We start from the raw sequence: 25,164 nt of genomic DNA on the forward strand, positions 1-25,164 counted from the left end.
CTTAAGGTTTCCCATTAAGTTGATAGTGAAAAGATGGCTCATCTAGTCTTTCAGCCATTTTTATTTGTCTTTCAGCAGGTATGAATAGACTACCACACACCTTTGTGCATTTGCCTTTCCTTCTCATATGCCTCTAAATGTCAAGGGCTGCAAAGAAGTCCATTGATTAACCTCAATATCCAAATATTGCCACCCAACTGGAATTCTTTCATGCATCAGAAACAGAAATTATGTCTTCTATGGTGTGCCTGTGTTTCATGTGTCTTTAGCCTCTTTTTGGAGGAGTCTTCTAAGTAGTGAGGATGAGCTCTTATTCAACCCATTGTCCTTTGAATGCTGAAAGCAAATATATGCAGAAAGAAGTTTCCAGCCTGCACTGATCATTCTGATGGAGGAAGGTATTTGTATTTAGAAAAATTATATTTGGGTTTGTCTAAAAGCTAAAACTGGAAACATCTGCAATGCAACACACATTCACCATCACTGAAATAAAACCCTTTTCCTAAACTTCAAATGGAGAATTGAAAGATGCAGGCACAGTTGTGAGATGCCTTACCTTTTACATCAATGTCTGCTCATCCTGCAGTTGGTTGAGATTTTTGATATAGATGTTCTCAGTGTTCGCGCTCTCCATAGCTTTCACTGAAACCAGAAAGATATTTCTAATCTAACTTTTTAACTACCTATAGTACAGTACTATTGTATTTTTGACTACCTATAGTAAGTTAAGGAGGGGATGTGGTGGCTCAGTGGCTAAGATGTTGAGCTTTTCAATCGAAAGGTCGGCAGTTCAGTAGTTCGAATCCCTAATGCCACGTAATGGGGTGAGCTCCCGTTACTTGTCCCAGCTTCTGCCAACCTAGCAGTTCGATAGCATGTAAAAAATGCAAGTTGAAAAATAGGGACCACCTTTGGTGGGAAGGCAACAGTGTTCCGTGCACCTTTGGCATTTAGTCATGCCGGCCACATGACCACGGAGATGTCTTCGGACAGCGCTGGCTCTTTGGCTTTGAAACCGAGATTAGCACTGCCCCTAGAGTCGGGAACGACTAGCACATATGTGCGAGGGGAACCTTTACCTTTAGTAAATTAAGGACTACCTATAATTCCAGCCCTCTTAAATTCTTTCTAAATATTTGTGCTTTTAAAAAAAACAAACAAACACTATGAGCTGTCTGAAACATCATTGATTTTTTTTCTTGCTAGTCTTTTGGTTGCAACAGGAACTGAATGACTGGTTGTCACCTGAGCCTGATATAGTGGGCTGGAGAGAAAAAATGATTGGCCAAGTCAGCCAGCCAATTTTCATCCCTACAGTGGGACTAAAACTGGTTTCTGATTTCTAACCTGGTACTTTAACTGCTTGACCAGATTGGCTTTCATCAAACATACCCATATACAATAATAATGTACAAAATAAAAAGGATGGAAAAATCTGGCAAGATCCTATACACCAGGGGTCCCCAACCCCGGGTCAGTGGACCAGCACTGGTCTGCAGCATGCCAGAAACCAGGCTGCGCAAACAAGTGAAGCCCCATCCACGGGATGCAGGCAGCATGGAAAACCATGGCCCCTCCAGTCCGTGGGAAAACCTCTTCCCAGAACTGGTCCCTGATGCACAAAAGGCTGGGGGGTGCTGCTATACTCATTATTAAGTCAATATGGAGGGATTTACCTTCTAATTCTGTTCAGACACGTATTTTGATCTTTTAATATAGGTGTATAAATTCATTGATCAAAAAAGTATTAATGTCTATGTGTGAAGTATGTAAATAGCCCAAAACAATTCTTTTGGATCCAATTCAATTAGATGACTTACTTACTGATTTTATTTGGAAAACCAACTTAGTTTAAAATATAAAATCAAATTTCCTTTTAATTTAAGCTTTTAAAAGGCCCTATGGCCCTATTAAAATAGCTAATATACAGTAGTAAGCTTTAATTCATTTTTAAAAGTGTACAATTAATGTAATTTTAAAAATTGACAATATTAAAATGTCTTTTCTATTTTAATGTATTCTTACATTTAAATATTTTCACAAAATAAATTCTGATTGCCTCCAGCTGTAAATCTGCAAGGTAGCACATATTATTGATCATATATTATGATTGTTTATACATTAGATTTGGCTAGGCTAGGAATTTAACTTCAACTAGGGTAGGTTTCAACTAGTGAAGTGAAGAAATTTAATATAGATAGTCCTCATGACTGCAATTGAGCACAAAATCTCTGTTGCTAAGTAAGACAGTTGTTAAGTGAGTTTTGCCCTTTTTCTTACCACAGCTGTTAAGTGAATTACTACAGTTGTTAAATTAGTAACACAGTGAAGCTGGCTTCCTTATTGACTTTGCTTGTCAGAAGTATGGAACCAGGATATTCAAAGGAAATTGCAAGTCCTTTCAATGAAGCTACCTATCTGCTAATGAAAATTTAACATTATGTCTGGGACATGCCAAAGCTGATAGCCAACTTTAATATTTTGCCGTTGTTTTTGAATACTTCTCAGTAGCAGCCTGTACAATCTGAGAGGTAGTCATCTTACATGGGGAAAAAGGAATTTGTGATAATGATCACATTACCTGCCTCCATGAAAAGAAGCTGCTGGTATGCAAGCCAACACTACGCAAATAAAGTCAAGTCATTCTGTAATATGAGTTTTGGACAAGGAGAAACCAAGAATGGAAATGCACCTGACAACAACAACAATAATAAAAGAAAGTTGAAGTTTTTTGTGGGCTGTTGAGATAATGAAATAGCATTCAGAACCGAGAGGAATATGAAGAAAAAAAAATCTAACAATTATCATTTTTTTATGAGATCCTGTGCCTAAGCCTTATAAATTAGAGATGGAGATGGTATTCGCATCATTGAAATATGGAATATTTGTTTTAAAGGAGTGATAAATTACCTACCTTTTATTTTTATTTTTATTCTTAATGTAATAGGAATTTCTCGTGCTGTCTTTTATAGATTCATTCATTGAACTTTTGTTGATTTCATGATTGACCTTTTGATTTGCCAGCTTTAAAAAAAAATCTGGGGAAATGCAAATCCTTTTGTGAAGGACTTTGTCATGACATCAAAACTTGGCACAAATATGAGTGTTAAGAAAACAAACTGTTTGTTTCCTGGGGAAACCATTCTATAAGGTAGCTATGCTTTTATATGCAGTTGCCTCTTAGATTAAGTGATTTAGTTTAGTTTGGCCTTAGGCAAAACGTTTCAGGATAATTTCAAAGATCCTGGTTTCTGACTTAACATTAGGAAAATAGGGGGTGGATTTTGCAGTCTTGGCTTTCTTATCAGTTGCCTTAGCTATTTCCATTGTATCTTGCACATTAAAAATAAAACACAATTTATATAAACACAATCTATAGAGGAAACCCAAATCTTTACTATTTCCAGGCCAGCCCCACGGGTCAGATTTAAGCACCCTGCAGGTCAGATCTGGCCTGCGGGCCTTGAGTTTGACACCCCTGCAGTAGATAGATATTTATCATCCCCTAAACTTCCCTGAAGATGTTACCTAGCGTGGTAAGGAAACATTCGGAAACCAACCCACAAGTTCAGAGAATGTTAAACATTGGCCTTAGATCAGGGACATCCAACCTAGGCAACTTTAAGACCGATGGACTTCAACTCCCAGAATTCCTCAGCCAGTTGGCTGGGGTATTTTGGGAGTTGAAGTCCACAGGTCTTAAAGGTTGCCAAGGCTGGACACACTGCTGAATACTTTTTCCGTTTCTCTATCTTATTTTTCCATTTGTGCTATTAATAATACTGTATCTTAAGAATCAACTTGTTCTTATGTTGGTATTCTTGAAGTTGTAGGGCATGAGTACCTTCTCAAATTGCTGTACTGTATCCTAACTAGGGGGCACCAACTGTTTCTGGAGGGCAGAATGGATGTCATTGTCCTCTACTAGCCCACAGTGAATGTGATTTCTTCCTATGTTTTCCTGCTCCATGCTAAAATTGGTGTTTTCTGACTTTTGGAAGCTCGGGTGTCACTGTGTAGTTTGACTGCTGTGCTTTTCTTATAGGCAAACATCTGTCCCTTAAATCCTCTGGCAGGATGCCTCCTCACCTGGATTGGTAGTCACTCCCTGCAGCTCTCAAATCTGTTCATCTGCACCTACTGTTGCCAATTATATTCCAGTAGCATATTTGTTTTAACTGGTGCTTGATGTGCCAAGTGTCACTAGTTGGAAAACCACCAGATTTTTTTAAAAAAATATTTTCTTTCTTTCATTGAGTTATACACTTTTCTGCTCTTCTGTTTTTTTGTTTTTTTAATAAATCCACCACTGCACCATTGAAATGCTAGAGCTTTTCTTTTTCCAGATCAAATGTCAGGTAAAGCAATGAAATGATGCACCAGTGAACTTGTAAAAAAAAAAAAAAGCAGTAGAATGACTATTGCAGGTAAAGAAATAGATAATTAAAATATTGCTGCTGAGTTTTAAACTGGGGTATCCTGCATATCTACCAAATGTTATAACTACTATGCTACTGAGCATAGTAAAATAATTAATTTTGACAGCTAATTTTCACTTTTCTAGAGTTGTTTTGCCATGAATTTCAACAAATTGTTGATTTATACGAATCACTGAAAATATAACAGGGAGAATGATTATGCATGTCCTATTCATTTCTCCTGTGATAGATCTGACTGTGGCTTTTGTTGAAAGAAATGGTGCTGATGCAAAAACAGCATCATTCTATTCCATTTATAGAAATTGACCAGTTTTCCTGAATTGGTACCTAAGCCTATAATTAGCTGATTTTCTCTAATTCCTGCTTACTTCAACAACAACCACAAACAGAATTTTTCACTGAACAATTTCCCATAATCCAGGGAACCGTCTTGCTGGTTAATGTCACTAGAATGCTTTTTCCTAATATGCCTTACTCTACTCTTATTTCATTGCCGTTTTATTCATCTTTGGTAGAAAAATCCAATTTAAGTTTATACTCAGAATAAGATGCAAAGATAGAAATTAAATCCATTAATTTAGCCACCAGTATGTGTTTGTTTCTTTATTTGTTTGTTTGTTTGTTTGTTTTTTAGCATTTATATGACTGCCCAAGTCAAGAAAAAGTCAGGTACAAAAACTGTACAAATATAAAGCAACATAATACATTAAAAAACAATTAAATAATTGCTTTTTATAATAATTGGTAATTAGCATAAAATAATTACTACATTAAAATAGGACCAAAAGGACTGAGGAAAGACCAGAGGTGGGATTCAACTGGTTCTGTCCTGTTCGGGCAAACTGGTAGTGGCGACTATGGGAAGCTCCGGCCACCCGCCCGGATGTAATGTGCTAGCACTGAGCATGTGTGGAAGCCCGTGAGCATGCACATAGGAGGTATGCGCTCACATTTGTGAACCAGTAGGGAAGGTAAGTGAATCCCACCTCTGGGCAAGACCCAGGTCTTGACTGTGTTTCTAAAGACCTACATGGTTAGGGGCAACCACTGTTGGGGGGGCAGATTATTCCCAAAAGAGGGCCACTGAGAAGGCATAAATCTGAGGTCCTATACCAGTGATGGTTAACCTTTTTGCCATCGCGTGCCAGGAAGGGGGGGCGGGCGGGTCGCGCACGCATGTGCCCATACCCATAATTCTATGCGCCCCGCCCCTGTGCATACATGCGTGACCCCCCCCCCCCGTTCCACCCCCTCTTCCTGTCATGCGATGGCCCGGTAGGCCCGTTTTTCTCTCTCACCTGGCTCCAGAGCCTCTCTATGAGTCTGGGGAGGGTGAAAACGGCCTTCCCCACCCCATTCCCTGAGGCCAGAAATGGACCGTTTCCCAACTTCCTGTTGGACAGGAAGTGACTTTTTTTGCTGTCCTCAGCCTCCAGAGACTCCTAGAGAGGCTCTGGAGCCAGGTGAGAGAGAAAAACGGGCCTTCCCCACCACCACCCAGGCCTGCCGGAGGCAGGACACAATCTGTTTCCCTACTTCTGTTGGGCCCAGAAGGCCTGAAAATCATGTGCGCCGAAGCCGAGCTCGCGTGCTCACTGATATGGTTACGCGTGCCACCTGTTGCACGCATACCACTGGTTCGCCATCACGGTCCTATACAATGACATTTTTTTCAATGAAGAAGACCTGCAGTACCCCTATTGGAGACTGGAGGGATAGGCAGATACTCTAGGGAGCAGGTAGTCCTGAAAAAACCCAATCCCATGCCATGCAGAGTTTTATAGGTTATTTAATATTTATTTATTATTAAATGTCTATGCCACCCATTTTGCTAAAGCAAGTAGATGACTTATAATATAATTAAAATGCTGTATGAAACATTAAACTGTATGTATGGTTATAAATAATAACCATACAGTTACAAGTTCAGATAAAATTCGATTAACCACAATGGAACAGAAAGGAACAAAGTGTGCATGGGGATGAGGTGCGGTGTGACTAATCCAATGACCACCTCCAAGAGGCCATTCGTGTGGGCGAAGTGAACCGGTTGTTACACCGATTGAAACCCACCACTGGTTGGAAGGGACCTTGCAGGTCATCTAGTCTAACCCCCCGCCCAAGCAGGAGACCCTACACCATTTCTGGCAAATGGCAGTCCAATCTCTTCTTGAAAGTCTCAAGTGATGAAGTTCCCACAACTTCCAAAGGCAAGCTGTTCCATTGGTTGCTTGTTCTCACTGTCAGAAAATTTCTCCTTATTTCCAGGTTAAATCTCTCCTTGTTCAGTGTCCATCCATTATTCCTTGTCTGGCCTACAGGTGCTTTGGAAAATAGATTGATCCCATCTTCTCTGTGGCAGCCCCTCAAATATTGGAACACTACTATCATGTCTCCCCTGTCCTTCTCTTCACTAGACTAGCCATGCCCAGTTCCTGTAACCGTTCTTCATATGTTTTAGCCTCCAGTCCCCTAATCATCCTGGTTACTCTTCTCTGCACTTTTTTTAGAGTCTCAACATCTTTTTTATAGTGTAGTGACCAAAACTGGATGCAGTACTCTAGGTGTGGTCTTACTAAGGCTTTATAGTGTGGTATTAGTATCTCGTTGATCTTGATTGTATCCCTCTGTTAATGCAATTTAGGATTGCATTGGCTTTTTTGGCTTCCGCTGCACATTGCTGGCTCATATTTAGCTGGTTGTCCACTAAGACTCTAAGATCCCTCTCACAGTTACTGCTATTAAGCCTGGTTTCACCCAGTCTAAATGTGTACTTTTAGTTTTTCTTGCCTAAGTGTAGGACTTTACTTTTCTTTACATTGAATTTCATTTTGTTAGATAGGGCCCAGTGTTCAGCTGATGAAACTGCCCCTTCTCATAAGGATGCACTCACTATGGCTGGATGGAGTCACTGAAGCGGTAGGTGTGAGCTTAAATGGACTCCAGAGGATGGTAGAGGACAGGACGGCCTGGGGGAACATTGTCCATGAGGTCGCAATGGGTCGGACACGACTTCGCAACTAACAACAACAAATGGCATGGATGCATCCTCATACCCTCTACCTAGAGAGCTCAACCAAGCAGAAGATGCATGGATCTAAAACACAGGTTGCTATACCTACAGAACCAACCACCCTCAAGGTTAACAGAATCAAATTCATCCCAGATGCTATCACAAAACCAAGCCCTAATCACCTCTAGAGGACTACCTCAGCTGCCTAATTTATTCCCTAGCACAATCAAGTTTTCAATTGCTTTCCTGGAGTTAGATGCCAAAACAAGTGGAGTTTGGTATAATCAATTGGAGGAGAGAAGGTTTCTGGGGGTTTTAGATTATTGATTTTTAATGCTGTGCACCACCCAAAGTCACCATATTTGAGTTGGGTGGCCATATAAATCTGCTTAATAAATAATAAATACAGTCAACATTCTGTTATCATCTTCACACCTTTAATCATACTATCACCTTTGTGTGATTCTCCCATCCTGCCCTGCAGTTTGTATAAATATTAATCAGCCCAGAGGACAAGAGGGAGCCCTTAGGAATAGCACAGAGCTACCTTTATGTGATGAGCACCATCTTGTGGAAATATATCAGTAGGAAGATTAGGTTATTGAAAAGCAGTCCTCTCAAGACCCAAACCTGTTCTCTATGAATCATAGAGCTCTGGTGGTACACATATTAACAAAATGTCAGTATGTGTTCCCATTATTTCATACGTTTCATTACAGGGTGGTAGGCAACTAAATTTAATTTAATAAATAAATAAAAAGAAATAAATAAATAGGTCTAGGAGAACTAACTCCATTGCAACGACTAGTTTTCCTTTCAAAAGGAGATGTTAAGATTTTTTATGGCAGGCTTAGACACCGGAATACCTTCAAATCAATGGTGGGATTCAGCCAGTTCGCATCACTTCGGGAGAACTGGTTGTTAACTTTCTGAGCAGTTTGGCAAACTGGTTGTTGGAAAAAATCATTAGGGCAGAGAACCGGTTGTTAAATTACTTGAATCCCACCACTGCTTCAAATGTATAGTTCTCCTCAAGCTTACAGGCTCCAAATGTTAAAGAAATAATGAGAATAAGCCTTGCTTTTGTTCAAAAGGATTGCTGAATAAGGTTTATAGTCTGATAATACCATACACTGGCAACTATCTCTAATTTGTTAAATGATGTGACTGGAATGATTTGATAACCGATATAATTATAAAGTGGGAATATTTGCGTTACATTTAAGCATACTCTGTCTACTTAAGTACATGATTTTAATAGAATAGTTTGACAATTAGATAGAATAGAATAATTTGATAACTGATATACAGGTAGTCCTCGACTTTCAACAGTTCATTTAGTGATTGTTTGAAGTTACAACAGCACTGAACAAAACTGGGTTATGACCGTTTTTCACACTTAAATAACCATTGCTGCATCCCTATGGTCACGGGATCAAGATTCAGACACTTAACAACTGATTCATATTTATGACGTTTGCAGAGTCCCTGGATCACATGATCAACTTTTGTGACCTTCTGACAAACAAAGTCAGTGTGGAAGACAGATTCACTTAACAACCATATTGCTAATTTGACAACTGCAGTGATTCACAACTGTTGTAAGAATGGTCATAAAATGGGGCAGAATTCATTTAACAGCTATCTCACTTTGCAACAGAAATTTTGGGCCCAATTGTGATAGTAAGTTGAGGATTACCTGTAATTATAAAGGGATATTTGCATTGTATTTAAGCATACCCTGTCTACTTATACACATGTTTTTAATTGCAAAAAAACCCAAAACCCTATGATTTGAGACTCAATGATCTAAGGTGAGTCTAAGGGCAAACACTGGCAGTATTTTATAATAGATACCTCATCCTTTGTTCTGGAAATGCTGAAGTCCTATTCGAATAAATTATATTGTCATTTACTGAAATCCTGAAACCATAAAACATAGATGTGTGTATCTTTTAATTGTTTGATTTATGAGAAGTAATTTTGCTTAAGAATACACTAATATATCATTAGATTTTTTTAAAAAAAATTTCTTCCAATATAATGTCTGAATCCAAATTCATAAAGAGTTAGAAAAATGAGATGTCTGAGCTATAGGATTCATAGGGATTTCCTATGAAGCCTATTTAATCAGGATAACACTGTTATTAATATTCATAGAGTCAGCTGGAACACAAATGACAGACTATGGAGCCTAAAAAATTACTTCGTGAATTTATTAAAAGCAGCTTAAAAAATTAATGGAATTCAAGTAAAGTTGGTGAATATGAAAATCTTATGTTAGCAGGAAAAGAATGTTTTAAAAGAAACTTTCTTTTAATACCAACTTGGACTGATATTTTTGAGAGATTTTCATCAGTACTTAAAGGAGGAAGATGCATGAATGGTCATTTAAAAGGATTTAAAGACATTGGCACATTAATTTTTACATGAATAATAAGTAGTTTCCAAAAGCAATTAACTTACAGTGTACAAGATTTGAATATGAAAATAAGACTGACATTAAAGGGCAAAGCAAATGTGTTCTACATTTTAAAATTACTAATATGTCTTCTAATAAAATAATTTTATTCATCTCTTCAATGGAAGTGGTCCAGATATAGATTTTTATCCAATCTGTTTGTTTATGTTAGGGCACATATTGATTAACAAGATGCCCTTATGTTGTTGCCGGAAGCATATCCATGAAGAGTATCTAAAACACAGCTTGACAGTTCAGAATTGTGCCTCAAACTTATTCTTATTCTTATTCTTATCATCATCATCATCATCATCATCATCATCATCATTATTATAGTCTTTGCATTTGGTGAGTATATGTTTTATCATGTTTATGTTCTCATTTTACTTAAAATCTATAAGGCCGCCAATACAAAACGATACATGTTGCTTGAGAACTGTCTAACGCTGATCTTTACTTTGCTAAAGAAAGTTAGTGCTGAAGATTATTACCCATTTGGAACTACAAATTTGAGAATGATTAAAATTAAGACTTTAAAACCTGGTTCAACTCAAAATGAGTCACTCTGAAGTCACACTGAAGCCACATTACAGCATATTCTTTAGAAAAACTACTCAAAAGTAAATTTAGGTATTATTTAGTTCCTTCTAAATTCACGTAGACTGAAATACTACACATATACTCCCAGGTAAGCATCCCACTGAATTAAGGGAGTGAACTTGAATAAGATGGAATGTTTTTCATGAGTAGCAAGTACAACTAGAATTGGATTGGCAGGAACCTTGTGAATAAAACTTAATATGTATTTAAATAGGCAGCTAAAGTTCATTCATGTCATGACTGGGCCTATTTCATTGGTTCAAAGTTGAACAACTTCCTGCAATATACAGTTTTAAGTATTTATCATTTATTTAGTAAAATATTGATATAGATACACTAATGAAGATTAAGATTTAGGAAACTATTTTACCTGACAAAACCTGATTAAAACACCATGTTTTTTCCAATGTATGTTTCAAATATTATTTTGATACCTGTTTAAAGAAATAACATAATAAAATATATATTTAAAGAAACAAAATTTCTGTTAATAAAATATAGGTTAAAGCCAAATTACGTTAACATATTTTGAAGTTACCTGTTTGATTAGAAGAGGTTGTACTTTTTTTTCTATGTAGAAGCAGAATCTTTATGTATTTTGCAGCAGAATCTTTATGCATGCCAAAGTAGTCTCAAAGGCATTTTTTCAAAAGGCAACTGGACTGTTTTTTCCTTGAGGAGAAAGAAGAAAACGAAACATTTTGCTTCTCATCCAAGAAGCTTCATCAGTTCTGATGGTGTGGGATGGAAGGATTATATTTCTTCGCAGTCATCTGGTCATTAGCACTTTTTCTGAGAGGCTTTGAGACCACTTGGGGGTTTATCTATGCCATCATGGTGATGATAATGACCAGATAACTGCGAAGAAATATAATCCTTCCAATTCTCTTCCACCATCCTATCAGAACCTATCCATCCATCCCTCCCCCACCATCAGAACTGATGGAACTTCTTGGATGCGAAGCAAAATGTTTTCTTCTTTCTCAAGGAAGAATCAGTCCAGTAGCCTCCTGAAAAAGCATCTTTGAGACAACTATGACCTGGATGACTGAGAATCTCCACAGGCATGCCAAAGTAAATCTTGTACCCTCTAGCCACAGATAAGCTATATTGCAATTAAAAAAGTTATCCCACCTGAAATTAATACTCAATATATTTAAATGAATATTAAAGCAATATTTACAAAATGTGTATATGCATAGATAAAACACATGAAACATTAAAATAAGAACTTTGGGGTTAAAACCTTTCCCCAAATCTGCCTTGAAATCCTGTGATCCTTATTTGTAAGCTAGGTAATTCTTACTAGCAATTGACTATGGCAACCATACCTGGCAAGCATATTTATGCATGCAGTAAATGGCTTTCAACCTCCAAGGTTCCACCATGTTCTCATCCTACTTTTGTATTTCTTTAGCTAAGTGTGGCTATTCGAATGGATATTCACAATGTGTATCCAGGAGAGGGCAGTATTTTCCTATACCAGGTGTATAAAAGAGCATGCCCTGCTTAGACTGCCAGTGTTTCTTGTAATTACTCCCAATATATTTGTTGCTTGCTTATGAATTAACTTGCATTTATGGAACTAAATCATTCCAATCATTTAATTACACCTGAGGAGCTGAACTATAATTGCTTGCTTCCAAGTAGGATCTGATACGGCTTGAGCAGTATTAATTTGGTGTTTACTTTTCTGAGTGCTAAAAGCATTAAACTGATTGTGCAGTGGGATTACATTTTACTAATTGCTGGCATTCATTAGCTGGGTAAATGGTGATGAAGTATGACTGTATATTGTGAAGGGATAAAGCGATGGTTTTAAATAGTATATTACTAGGCATATTAAGGCCTTAAGATGTATTTTAAAATACTCCAGAGATTATTAAAGACAGTAGTTTCTTTATCTCTTACGGTAAGAATACTTTATTAAAATGCTGTAATTATTATGGACCTTTTTGTGCAATAAGCAGAGAAATGGCTTCATTGAATTCAACACATTTCTTTGATATTAATAACATCTTTTCATATTTTGAGCTAATCCAAGAATAAATGAGGAATTTAGGAAAAAAATGCCAATCCCAAATCAACACAATGGTACAAAATTGAAAAAAGGCAAAGTTATTGCTTCCTTTGAGGCCTTTTCTCAGGAGCTCAGGTTCTCTAAATGAGGGAGTTTGTTCCTTCTGCTGTCAGGAGGAGAAGAGACCCTCCCTAATATGCCTTCCTTGAAGTATTCTGAACAGTGAAACAAGCCCTATAGACTGAAGTCTATAATTTTATGTTTGGAAAAAATAATTCTTTTAAATTTCACAAACATTTAGTATACGCTCACTTTGTACATGCTGATGGAATTTTACCTCATTTTCCTATCATGTCAAATATCTAAGAGATGAAATTTTGGCTTAGTTTTGCACTATTTCTTATAAAATAGTATTGTTTCCTTTGTATGTTGCTGGCATGGTGGTTTATATAACTTTGTATGGCTGTGGGTAGGAAGCCATTGGGAGAAATTTCGTATCGTGCATATATCAAAAGCACATATAGAGAAATCAGATGGGATCAAATAATACAAACGTTATTTACTACCAATATTATAAAGCAGCAGAAAAGTAACTCTCTTTGCTTCACTGGAACTGTTCATTCTGTTTTATAGTAACTGTTGTCAGGATTTTGTTTTGAGAATTAGTTTTCAATGCTACCATTGGATGCAATGGAAAGCAGAATAAATCACAATCTAACTGAACGTGTGAACAAAAAAATTTATTTTACTGTGAAAGTCAATTTAATGTCACCTGCTAAAATAAACAAGTTTTGTTGTCCTACTATAAACATTTTTTAGTCATTTGTCTTGTAATTCTCTGACAAATAAGGGCAAGGTATAGGTGTGCTCCGATATATTGTTTTAAGTTTATTTACCTAAACTTGGCTTTAGTTTAGCTCTGAAGTCTTGGAGCAATACACAGAGTCTTTGCCAGATCAAACAACCTTAGCAATATAGTACAAGTGAAGGACCAGCGAAATGCTAAATGACTTGTGAGATATTGATACATTGCCCCAGGGGCAATGCTAATGTTCAGCATTGCCTGGAATGCATTTGTTCTTGCCGATACCATTTAAAATAATAATAATGAAATTTTCTTATTTACTCTAAGAACGTAAGATTTGTGTTAGGTTAGGCAGATCCCAGTCTTATCTCAGCCAAGGTTCTATTTTTATAGTGGTCACCTACATGTCAATGAAAAGCCAGATGTAGGACAGGAGTGAAGTGGTAGCCTTCTGCTCAATTAGTGGAAAAATTAGTTTGGAGAGAGGTAAAGAAATAATGTATAGCGAGCATGATAAGTGATTAGCCTTATCCTCCCTTAATTTGTATAATCCCTTTTTAATCCATTCAGTTCAATGGCTGTCATTACAACTTCCAGTACTTTATTCTTGCAATGGATAAAGTGTTCTTTTTTTTAAATCTGCCATTCAGCTTCATTGACGAATACCTTGGTTCTTCTGGGGAACATAGTATGGCCACAGGCTTGTATCTTCTAAATAAAACTTTCCATTCTTCATACTAGTAGAGACTTTTGAAAGCCATCCAGCACACATTGAGGGTATCAACAGGGAAGAGCAATTTATAGGGAGCGGAGCAAAATGAAAATAAGCACAAGGAAGCTGAAGCTATTTCAGTGCCTGTAATTTCCAGCTATAAAATCAGAAAGAGACATTTTATTAATTCTGTTTAATAAAGTAAATATTAATATTTGCATATTATTAACATTGTGTTGAATAATTAAATATAATTAATATTTTATTTCAATATTGTGAATTCTTTTTTAAGAATTTATTTTTAAGGAAGATAATACATGAATTGGACTTTATTAAAACAGAATGGGTTAAAAATTACGACACCAAGTGATTCAAAACTGGTGGTAATGGAGAATGCTTTGATAATCTTATTAATGTGAAATACACAGCCCTCTTGTCTATGCACTAGCATAGTTTCTCTACTGACCGATCAATGTAGCTGTTTTATTTCAGAAGCTCATGGGATCAACTATGGAATCTGAGGATACAGTACATGAATGGACACATAGAGTATTTGTGCTACAGTACAGTATTTTGTCAGAAACAAATAGGAGGGTAATTTCTCCCATTAAACCTGCTTTGAGAAGTCTGTGGTTCAAGAAAATACAGAGATATTATTTAGTTCCCTCTTACATTTAGCCATCTATAAATACTTATCCATTATATCACATTTCAGAACCTCCGCAACCAGTTCAGCTTCAGAACCTTTAGGGGTCACTATACCCTAAGAAAGGTTAAAAAGGTTAACTCTTTCAAAGAGGTCATTGGGAGCATGTGTGTTTAAACCTTAATTAATACCTGCCAGGACACAACTATGTTTTGACTTGAACGTAGTGAGCCATATAATCTCTTGATCAATGTGATTTTCCTAAACTTATCAGTTGCTGTTAAACATATATGTGAGTGTAATCAATCATGTAATACAGACTTGATAACATATTTTCATAATAGTAAGGTAGGAACAATATTGGATACTTAAAAATTTAATCTTTGTGAAGTTTTATCAATCAGGTCAGTTGGAAAAATATATGTAAGAACTAAATTCTGTTTGGTTTTATACTGTGACTTCCTTAAAAATTCTCCTCACAATATTTTATTCATAACTGAATAACCTAGCTGTGAGAGGAGTCTTAAGGGAATCATGGTATAATGAATTTGATATAATTATCTCTTTTCTAAGCTATTCTCAAATTCTGTTTAATTACTGTGAGTGTTAGTATTTCTTAGTTGTAGTGGTTGAAATGATAATCAGGTCTCAAAGTTTGAGACAGCCAGTTTGGTCTAGTAGTGAAGGCACCAGGCTAGCAAGTGGAAATCCATGACTTCAGCTCCTGCCTTAAGTCATCAAAGCCATTTGGGTAACTTTGTGCCAGTCACTCTCTCTCAGCTCACAGGATTGCTGTTGTGAGGAAAATAGGAGGCTGTTGTGAGGAAGGAGGCACATTGGCTGCCTTGAGTGACTTGTAAAAATAATAAAGGCAGGAATCAAATAAATAAGATAAACAGCAAATATCTCTAGTTTTATAATCCTGTCTGTTGAACTTATTTTATCCTCTGTCCACAACCAAATTGGATTGCATAACTGACTTGTTATGAAAACCTAGCATAAATTTATCTTGATACTTGTTTAATTAAGATAGTTACTTAAAGTAAGTTTTCTGGTACATTCTGGATATTGTACCCTACTATTCTTACAATCTTTTATGATTGTCCATGCTGGTTGTGGCTAATGAGAATTGTATACTAAAATCTCAATACAGGATTGCCTATTCTTGTTCTGTCTTCTTTAATTCATGAAAAATAACATACTTATTTGGTAGAATTTGAGAAAAAAGACATTCTGAAATCATTCTTACTTAAAGTAATGACACTCAATCATTTGAACAGCTAGTTGAACTGAGTTAAGCTTCATATTGATAAGAATTTCCATCTCTCATTTTAATACTTAGCTCTCTTTACCATTAACATTTTGTTATAACAATGTGTTTTTTTCCCTTGGTTTCCTTTGGAGGTTTAGAATTAATTTTCATCATCCCATGGCTGGTAGGATTTGTAACTGAAAATATCAAGGCAAACCCAAGTTTGGGGAGACTTACATTAGTATTTTGTCCAGATTATTGACACAAACTAGATTTGGCATTTTTAAAAAAAAATCTTTTCTTTTTCCCACTACACTGCTTGTCTTACAAACCTTCATAGAATCTAAGTAATTTAACAGCAACATTAATCTTTCATGGATGCATTTGGCTGTTAATAGAAATCTGTTGAATCCTTATCACAATGACAATGATCTGCTTTCCTTAAAGGAAAGACCTATCTTCTCTTAGAATCAGACATCTCCTTTAATTGCATCCAATTTCTACCTAGAAGAAAATGGGGACCCCTACCTTGCTCCACTTAAAAACATGACTGTGGAAAGCAGCTGAAAATTTAACCTGGTTTATTTGAGAGTAAGACCCACTAGAGTATTTGCAGTGCTTTATGGGCTGCCCAGCTCAAAGGAATTTTCTGTCCTTTTTCTCTTTCCCTCTGTAAAGGATTGCTTGAAGGTTTGGGAATCCTAAAGACACAAGAGACTGCTTCTGTCCATTTGGGACCAATTTTTCACAGCATGTCTGAGCCCTTTTGTGTATCCCCCTCCCCAAAGTGGGAATGCAAGGGTCTGTGGTGGGGGGGTGGGAGAAGGAAGGGTTAAGAAAATACCTTTGCATGAATAGACTTCTGTTTCTATTCAATCCACTGCACTCAGTAAAACTTCTAAGTAAACATGGTTAAGATTGTGTTGTTGTGGGGGTAGCCCCTTCACTTCTACTCAAGACATTCAATATATATATGCTGAACTGTTCAAAATCTAGGGGGGGAATTAATAAACAAGGGAAAAAATGCAAGTTTAATGTATTTAACTCAAGAAATTTTTTTTTTTACCTTGGTTAAGATTTCTGTTTTTTTCTTTTTTTCATTCATTTACTTTATTCATTGTCCTGTTTAATTCATTGAATACTTTGGAGTCAATGTGTTGTGAGGACAGTGTTGCTGTTGGCAAATTGGAGTAGGGATAGATATTAGATATGTTCATCACAGTGACTTGTTTATATAAACAAATAAATATAAATAAATAATATTCCTAATAGCATCCAACCCATGTAAAGCAACACACACACTTCCTACCTTTTAAGATACAATTTGTTATAAATAATCTATACAGTCCATGCATATTAAATACAATTGTTTATTGTCAAGACAGATTTGCTTATCTTAAATCTGCATTTCTATATTTAATGTACAGTGTTGGAACTAGGCATTGCTAATCAGGCCTAGATTGAGCTAGATCCACTGAAATCAAGTTAGTCATGACTCCTCATGTACTGATTTCAGTGGATTTACTCCAAAATTCTAAACAATCCAAATGGCCAAGGACTGGTTCTATTGAATTCAGCTGGCTGAAGTAATTCTATAGCTAAACTGCACTCATTTCAAGATAGTCACAGCTTGGGGATGGGGGGTGGGGGTGGGGTGGAATTGGAAATCCTGAGGAATACTGAGCTTCCTTTAGAGTCCATTGTTTGAAGTTAATCCTATCCTCAGCTGGTTTAACATTATGCCAGTGTTGTGTTTGGGAGAGTTGGGTATCGCGAAACAGTGTCTTCTCTTTCACCTACTTCATTCTCCATCTCTTTTGGCTCTTGTCCAAGCAATTCTTCACCAGCAGAACAGTTTTACTGGCAGATCTTTTTGCCAGCAAATCTCAGGGTCAATTGGCAGAAAATGTTTTCGGCTGCCAGAAGGGGATCTTGGCCAAGGGAAGTGATTCATACCTCATTTTTACACCCTCCAACCAGTGCATCCAAGTTAGGTTAGCCTGGATCAAACCCAAAAGCAATTGACACTGTACATTTCTGAAGTTGTCCCGTATTCAGTGTGCTTCTCCAATTAAAATTTCAGAAAATTATTTTATGTAACGTAAGCATCTGGCCATTCAGTAGCTTGGTAGCATTTTACCCAGAGGTATAAAGTTTAATTTTAGATTGCTCCAGGATTACTACAGGTAGGATAAGAAAGAGCGGAACAAATTTTTCATTAAAAAACAGTTTATATCCCCTGAGGGATGCATCAGAGATGAGATGAGTACCAGAGATTTTGCCTCATGTTCAATAGCCCCTTTTCCCTGCAAATAAAGTTAATTGGCTCATTATTGTCAAAAGTGGCCTTATCTTTAAGAAGTCTTAAAGTACAAAAGTACAATGTTCTGTAGTGTGTCCTTTTGTGTTCTTGGGTCAATGCATGCTTACCTAATTTTATAACATTAAATCTATCATATTAGCATTAATACTGGGTATAAGGAAGGATTTCTGTTTAATTAAAGGGTTTCCAGGGATGTAACCCTGCTTCATTTATAAATTTGATAATTAAGATTTGGTGAATCGATGAACGCATATATAATAAGAATGTGATCTGTCAAGTATCTCAGTAAGTATTTATAAAATATGTGTGTAAAATATGCATATATTGTGTGTGTGTTGTGGAGATGATACATATGTTCACCAATATTTTCTTGTCTTTATGTTTTTTTAGACAACATAAATAGTAGCTTTCCTAAACAAATCCCACAGCTACTATGTTTGGATATTATGTAATAAATCCATATTGATTGTTATGAGATCCTGAACTTCTGTGTTTAAACTAACCTGCATTACATTGAGAGATAAACAGAATATTTACTTATCCCTTATGAGCTGCTGCTGATATGTAAATTTATTCTTCTACTTTGCACAAATATACTTTTGAGCTACTGCTTAAACACTTCAAGGTCCTTAGCCAAACAGTTTTAATGATGCCTCCAATATTATGAAAGTGTGACATTTGATTAATACCTTGTGTAGTTGTGGTGCTGCAAGAAAAATGTAAACAACACACAAATAAAGCCCCATGCATCTGAGTCATTGTGCAACACCTAGATAATTGATAATTTTATTGTTTATATCCATCTTGACATTTTTTTTATCAGCCAAAGGCAGGTTTCATTTGGATTCTTAATCTGAGATTTATTTGGATCTGGAAGTCATAGCTGGGGTTCCCACAGGAAATGGTCCATCTACCAACAGATTAAATGGCAGTCCTGCAGTTGTTAAGGGAGCTTTGCATTTTACACACATGCAGACTCACTCATTCAGCACTGTGCAGAAAAATTAAAGTAGTAACCCAGGTTTAGGAACAATGTAGCTAAAAAGTCCCATATTTGCTGAATGACAAAGGGTTATATAGCAGCATTTTCATGTTATTATTCGTGCTTGAATTTCTTGTTTGCTTTGTTGAGTCTGCTGACGAATACTAATAAATGCCTGCAACAATCCAGTCGGGAGATGCCTGGCAACAAAGCTATGCGGTGGACCTCCCTGATCTTCTCCAGTTCACAACCTGACCTTTTGAAAAATTGCCTGGGCTAAGCTGCAGAATTTGGGTGTAATGGTTATTGTTAACTCCAGCTTTAGGATTTATTAATTTGTGTGATCAAGATTTACCTATACTTCAAAGTTTCAAAAGACCAAACACAATCATCCGTCCATTAGAACTAACATTGTGTTTCATTGAATTTACTCTCCCCGTCCTATTATCTGTCCAGCAATACAGCTATTTTGATTGTATGTGTCAGTGGAATGGGTCTCAGAAATGCTTTTAAAGCACTGCAAAAAGATCTGTGGAGAATTGAATTTTTCCAGAAACCTAATCCTAGAAAATAATACTGTGGTAATGAATTGCGGAAGAAGAAAAAAATAGCAAATAACAAGAAAAAGCCAGTGATATTTACACAGTAACTGCTTAATGATCACTCTTGACATTAAGTACTAAAATTAGGTTTAGCTTCAAAAAATGGTTATGCAGTATTATCTAAACTAAGATAAAATTAACTATAAGCTTAAGCAGCAATTCTGTGCATGTTTATATGAGAGTAAATTACACTTAAAATGATGAGATTCACTAAAGTGAAAGCAATCTTCAATGCTACAGATTTAGAGTATTTCCCCCACCCCACCCCACCCCCCCCAAGTGTTCTCAGTTCCAGAAAATCTACTCAGCTTTATAACACGGATGTATTCCTGAATATTTTGCTTGTTGCTTATGAGTCACTGAATTTTTCGTTAGAATTGTTCTGAATGTATTTCTCTAAATATATTTCCAGAGCATCCCAAAGGTGCTTTTTCAAGAGGCAACTGGACTTTCTGGTTTTTCTTTGATGACGTTTCGCTTCTCATCCAAGAAGCGAAACATCATCAAAGAAAAACCAGAAAGTCCAGTCGTCTCTTGAAAAAGCACCTTTTGGACAACCATGACCTGGATGACTGAGAATCTCCATAGACATTTCCTGAAAATTTAAAGAAACCATGTTGTGGTACAATCCTATGGTCAAGATTCAAAGAATCCCACCATCACTCTATTCATGCAAGTCTCTTGTTTATGTCAGTATCGCTCTTCCTATGCACCATATCCTGTACTAACTCAAAAACAGTTTTTCAAAGAGGAAAGTATAATAAGGAGGATGGGAGCCAATGAAATCCCAGGGCAAAGCAAAGTTGTTTCTTTATATCTGTCCTTGAGAAATGTTAGCACAGAATTATGTCTATAAATGGCTTCATCTTTTTTCTTTTACAGTAAAAAAGGACTGTGATGTAAACATACATTAAAAATAATGGCCTATTGTACTTTTAATAGTTGGTAGGATTTGTACATATACTATAGGGGCAGCATGGTAGCTCGGCAGTTAAGATGCTTGTCAGCTGGAAAGTCTACAGCCCAGGTTCGAGACCTGAGCAACTGCGTGATGAGATGAGCTCCCATTCTCGCTCCTTCTCCTGCCAATCTAGCAGTTCAAATGCATGCAAATGCATATAGATAAATAGATACCGCTTTGGTGGGAAAGTAGCAGTGCTCTGTGATGTCATGTTGGCCATATGACTGTGGAAACGACTTCAGACAGTGCTGGCTCAGTGGCCTTAAAACGGAGACCCTATAGTTGGCTACGACTAACTAAGTAAAGTCCGCAAGGACTCCTTTTATACTTATAAAGTATATCACATATAGGCTACAAAATTTTGAAACAATATTAGGTGAGGGTTTTTTTATATATCCCTACCATCTCATTCTCATTATTATATTTATGTTTGGCCCAAATTTGGTATTCCTACAAATTATAGGACTACTCATAAAATAAAAAAAAATATTTTAATTATGAGCTCACAGTACAGCAAAACAGACCAAGGAATATTAAGGATGACTGTAGTCATCTTTGACTTAAAATTTACAAAGATGGAGCTGGCTTCTAATGTGGTTTCTCTAGAATTGTTAGGTAAAATGAAAGTTTCCCCAAATATAGAATGCATCTTCCCAAAGAAGAAAACAGGGAGAGCAAATAACAGGCCTGGGTAATGTTGCAAGAATTTTCCAATCTGTTCCCAGCTGGGAGAAGCCATCGACAAAAGAATTAGAGGTAGCGGTACAGTAGTGAAGGACCATGTACCCAATTATGCTGGCTGAGGGGTGTGTCCTGGAGGTGGGTGATTGCTTTTTGTAGATGATTGAGTGACTACTCCCTACTGAGTAAGCAGAGGCTGTAGGGAGGAATATGTGGAAGCCACATTCCTGGAACAAGCTTATTGAGCTAGTGGACAGAGAAAGTAAACAAGAGTTTGCCAATAGAGTTAAAAAGAAGTCTTTAACCATTTTTCTAAGTGGATAGTCTAAACTTGCCTAACCTGAGAAACAAGAAGAAATAAAAGCCTTATACTGATAAGAAACAAAAGTGAATTATGAATGGATAAAATTCTGCAGTCGTGTCCTATACATTTAATGGCATGCTTGCATTCATAGCTGGATACATATATGTGCAGAAAATGAACATTTGTCGTACTACTTTAAGAAAAAATAAATTAAATTAAAAATGTTGGAGTGATGACTATCTACCCTAAACAGATGATAAAAATAAAAGACCTACTAGATCAAACATGGAATTGCTGGCAGAGGAACCAATTCTCCAAAAAGAAAAGAATCAAAGGAAGAGCAAGCCCAGTAGATAAATGTGATAATGAGATGAAAGCAATGTGGAAAGCGCTATACATGTTTTCATCTGAAAGAGACAGATTTTGAGCATTCAGGAAAACAAAAGCACAATAGAAAAAGAGAGAGGATGCTAGATTCAGGCAATAGATAAAGTTGTTTCCTGAGAAAAAGAAAGAAAAAAAGAAAAAGAAAGAAAGAGAAAGAAAGAAAGAAAGAAAGAAAGAAAGAAAGAAAGAAAGAAAGAAAGAGAAAGAAGAGAGAGAGAGAGAAGACTCATGGTAGATGATGACTCACTATTGTAAGACATTAAAATAACTATGTGTGAATGAACACATTGGCTTCTGAAGTGTGCTGTCTGACAAGATCAAGGATTAAGATTGTAGAAGAACAACTTCCAAGACTTATCAAGTCCAGTGACAATTATCTTTTCTTGTTAATCCACATGGGGCCAAATGATAGGACAAAGAGCAGCTTCAGCAACTATATCTGTGGACTTTAAAACTCTGGGAAGAAGACTGAAACTGAAAAATATGAGACTCAGTTTTGCTCTCGTCCATCCTTCCCATTGGTAAAGAAGACTGGAAAGAGAAAGAAGATTATTGCAAATGAATAACTGGCTACACAAACAGGATCAGCAGGAGAGATTTGGTTTCTCTGGCCGTGGTCTTAGTTGTATGGTTGATGGATTATGTCACAGCATGGGTTTCGTTTCATAAGACCGGGGGAAAAAATGTTGATAATGGTTTCCTAGCCAGATTACAGAACTTTCAGGAAGGAGAAATATATAGTATCTATCATTAGAGATTTTAACACAGGTGTGTCCAAACTTTTGGCTTGCCTGAGCTGCATTGAGTGAGGAGGAATTGTCTTGGGCCATATATAAATATATATAATGTAGTTATATATATAAATAACAAACTACTCTGTATTTTATATTTTTATTACAAGCTTACGGGGCCACATTACAAACTGTCCAGGGCCACATGTGGCCCACAGGCTATGGATTGGACATACCTGCTTTAACCAGATAATTCTTGGAAAATCAACTCAGCCAAAGCTGCAAGATCGAAAATTATTCATGAAGTTTGCTTTCATATTCCTGAAGGCTGAAGATGAGACACAAAGAGACTTGTTCTCTTTCAGATTATGCTAACTAATAGGGAGAACCTAGTTAAATACATCATATTAGGCAGAGATGGTATTCAGAAGGTTCTGACCAGTTCTGGAGAACCAGTAGCAGAAATTTTGAGTAGTTTGGAGAACTGGTAAACACCACCTCTGACTGGCCCTGCCCCCATCTATTCTCTGCCTCCCGAGTCCCAGCTGATCGGGAGGAAATGGGGATTTTGCAGTAACCTTCCCCTGCCACACCCACCATATCATGTCCACCAAGCCATGCCCATGGAACTGGTAGTAAAAATTTTTGAATCCTACCACTGATATTAGGGTTCATGATACTGTAGAAAGGGAAATTGGAATATACAGGTAGTCCTTGCTTAATGACCCCAATTTGGATTGGCAACTCCATTGCTAAACAAAGCAGTTGCTAAGTAGGAAATTATATAACTATGTCTGTGGTTTCCAGCTGGAAAGATACAAGACCACTGTCCTGAGAGTCACACTTTTGGTTTTAGTTTGCCTTGTAAACACTCCTCCACCCTTTGGAATACTCAAGTACCTGCTTACTGTCTTTACACATTAAAAGCAAAGTAGTCACCCCATAATTCAAGCCTGGGAACCGGGGGTATGCCACACAAACAGCTTATTCTTTTGAAATCCCTTTGTCTCCAATCTCCCCATTCTGGGAAGTGGAGAGAAAAAAGACAAGCAATTTCTGCTGGCAATTTTTGCCTAACCCTTTCAGCACTCTCAATCACATTGCTCTCAACGTGTAGAAGAGCAAAAAACATACTCTTTTGCAATCCCTTTCTCTCTAAACTCTGTACTCATGTACAAGCGTAGGGAGAAAAACAATAGAAGTCAGACACTCCTGTCTGTACTACACTGACTGTAATTTTGAACACATGACTGAAGAATGCTGCAAAGATTATAAATGGCCTGTAAAGTTATTTTTTCAGTACATCATATAGTCATTCACTATACAATACAGCCATCAGTGGGCCCAAACCTTTTGGGCACGAGGGACCGGTTCTGTGTAAAAAGGCTTTCCTGCGGACTGGCGGCAGGTGGGGCGTGGTTTCACATGTTGCCTGATCGTGGCCCACAGACCAGGAGTTGGGGACCCCTGCACTAGATAACATTCCAAGGTCAGAAAATCTCCAAAACTGGAAATTTCTAAGGAATAAGATATTGGGACTGCAGTATTATTACACACCATTTCAATAAGACACAAAAGGAAAGCAGCTTAGGAAATCATTGTGCAGAAACATGAGTGTTTGATTGAGATAAAAATTAAATGGACCAGATAGAGGAATTTTATCTTTTTCTTTTTTAAATTTTCTTTCATATTTACTTGTAATGCAAATATCATTATTACTGATATCATTTTTCTCTCCTTTTTTCTTTAAATTTGTATTGTTTTTTGACAAGAAATTCTTCAATAAAAATTAATGGGGAAAAATGGGTGTAATCACGAAGGAAGTATTCTAGAAAGTAGGTTGTGTCTACAGAAAGAAAGTTAGAAGAGCTAAAGCAGATAAGGGAAAATTTAAAATAACATTTTTTTATTTTTGTTTTTATACATATTACTACCTATACCAGTAATCTAAACTGAGCTCAGAAGGACCTAAAACAGAACAATTGACAAAAAGAAACTGTGGCAACCCAGCCTAAATTAAGAAATGTTTAAGAAATTTAAGATTCCAAGACAACATCAGCTACATACAATTGTCTTAAAGGAGCTTGCAAGTGTAATCTTGGAGCCTTTTTCATCAATCTTTGAGAAATTGTGACTGATAGTGCCAAAAGGTTATAGAAAGTCCTGTGTTTTGTCCTCAAAAGTGGAAAAGAAGTGCTATGTACTTGCAAGCTTATCGCCTTAATGTCAATATAAAGCAAAATTT

The 25,164-nt window shown here is 36.7% G+C and overlaps 1 protein-coding gene across 2 annotated transcripts in view; it reads left to right on the forward strand.

Moving 5' to 3' along the window:
* The window catches only part of MIPOL1 (mirror-image polydactyly 1), a 174,426-nt gene that overhangs the window by 14,485 nt on the left and 134,777 nt on the right, over positions 1-25,164 (forward strand). Inside the window, exon 1 of one of the 2 annotated variants that reach the window (XM_070931391.1) lies at positions 10,142-10,261. The exons of the other annotated variant lie outside the window; for it this stretch is intronic. The gene's annotated coding sequence lies outside the window, so the exon portion shown is untranslated. Of the gene's footprint in view, positions 1-10,141; positions 10,262-25,164 lie in introns of those variants that run through there. 2 annotated transcript variants of the gene reach the window in all.

Source organism: Pituophis catenifer, unplaced genomic scaffold (assembly GCF_029215685.1).
Source record: "Pituophis catenifer annectens isolate HBS135680 unplaced genomic scaffold, rPitCat1.0.hap2 SCAF_1, whole genome shotgun sequence".
Taxonomy (NCBI): domain Eukaryota; kingdom Metazoa; phylum Chordata; class Lepidosauria; order Squamata; family Colubridae; genus Pituophis; species Pituophis catenifer.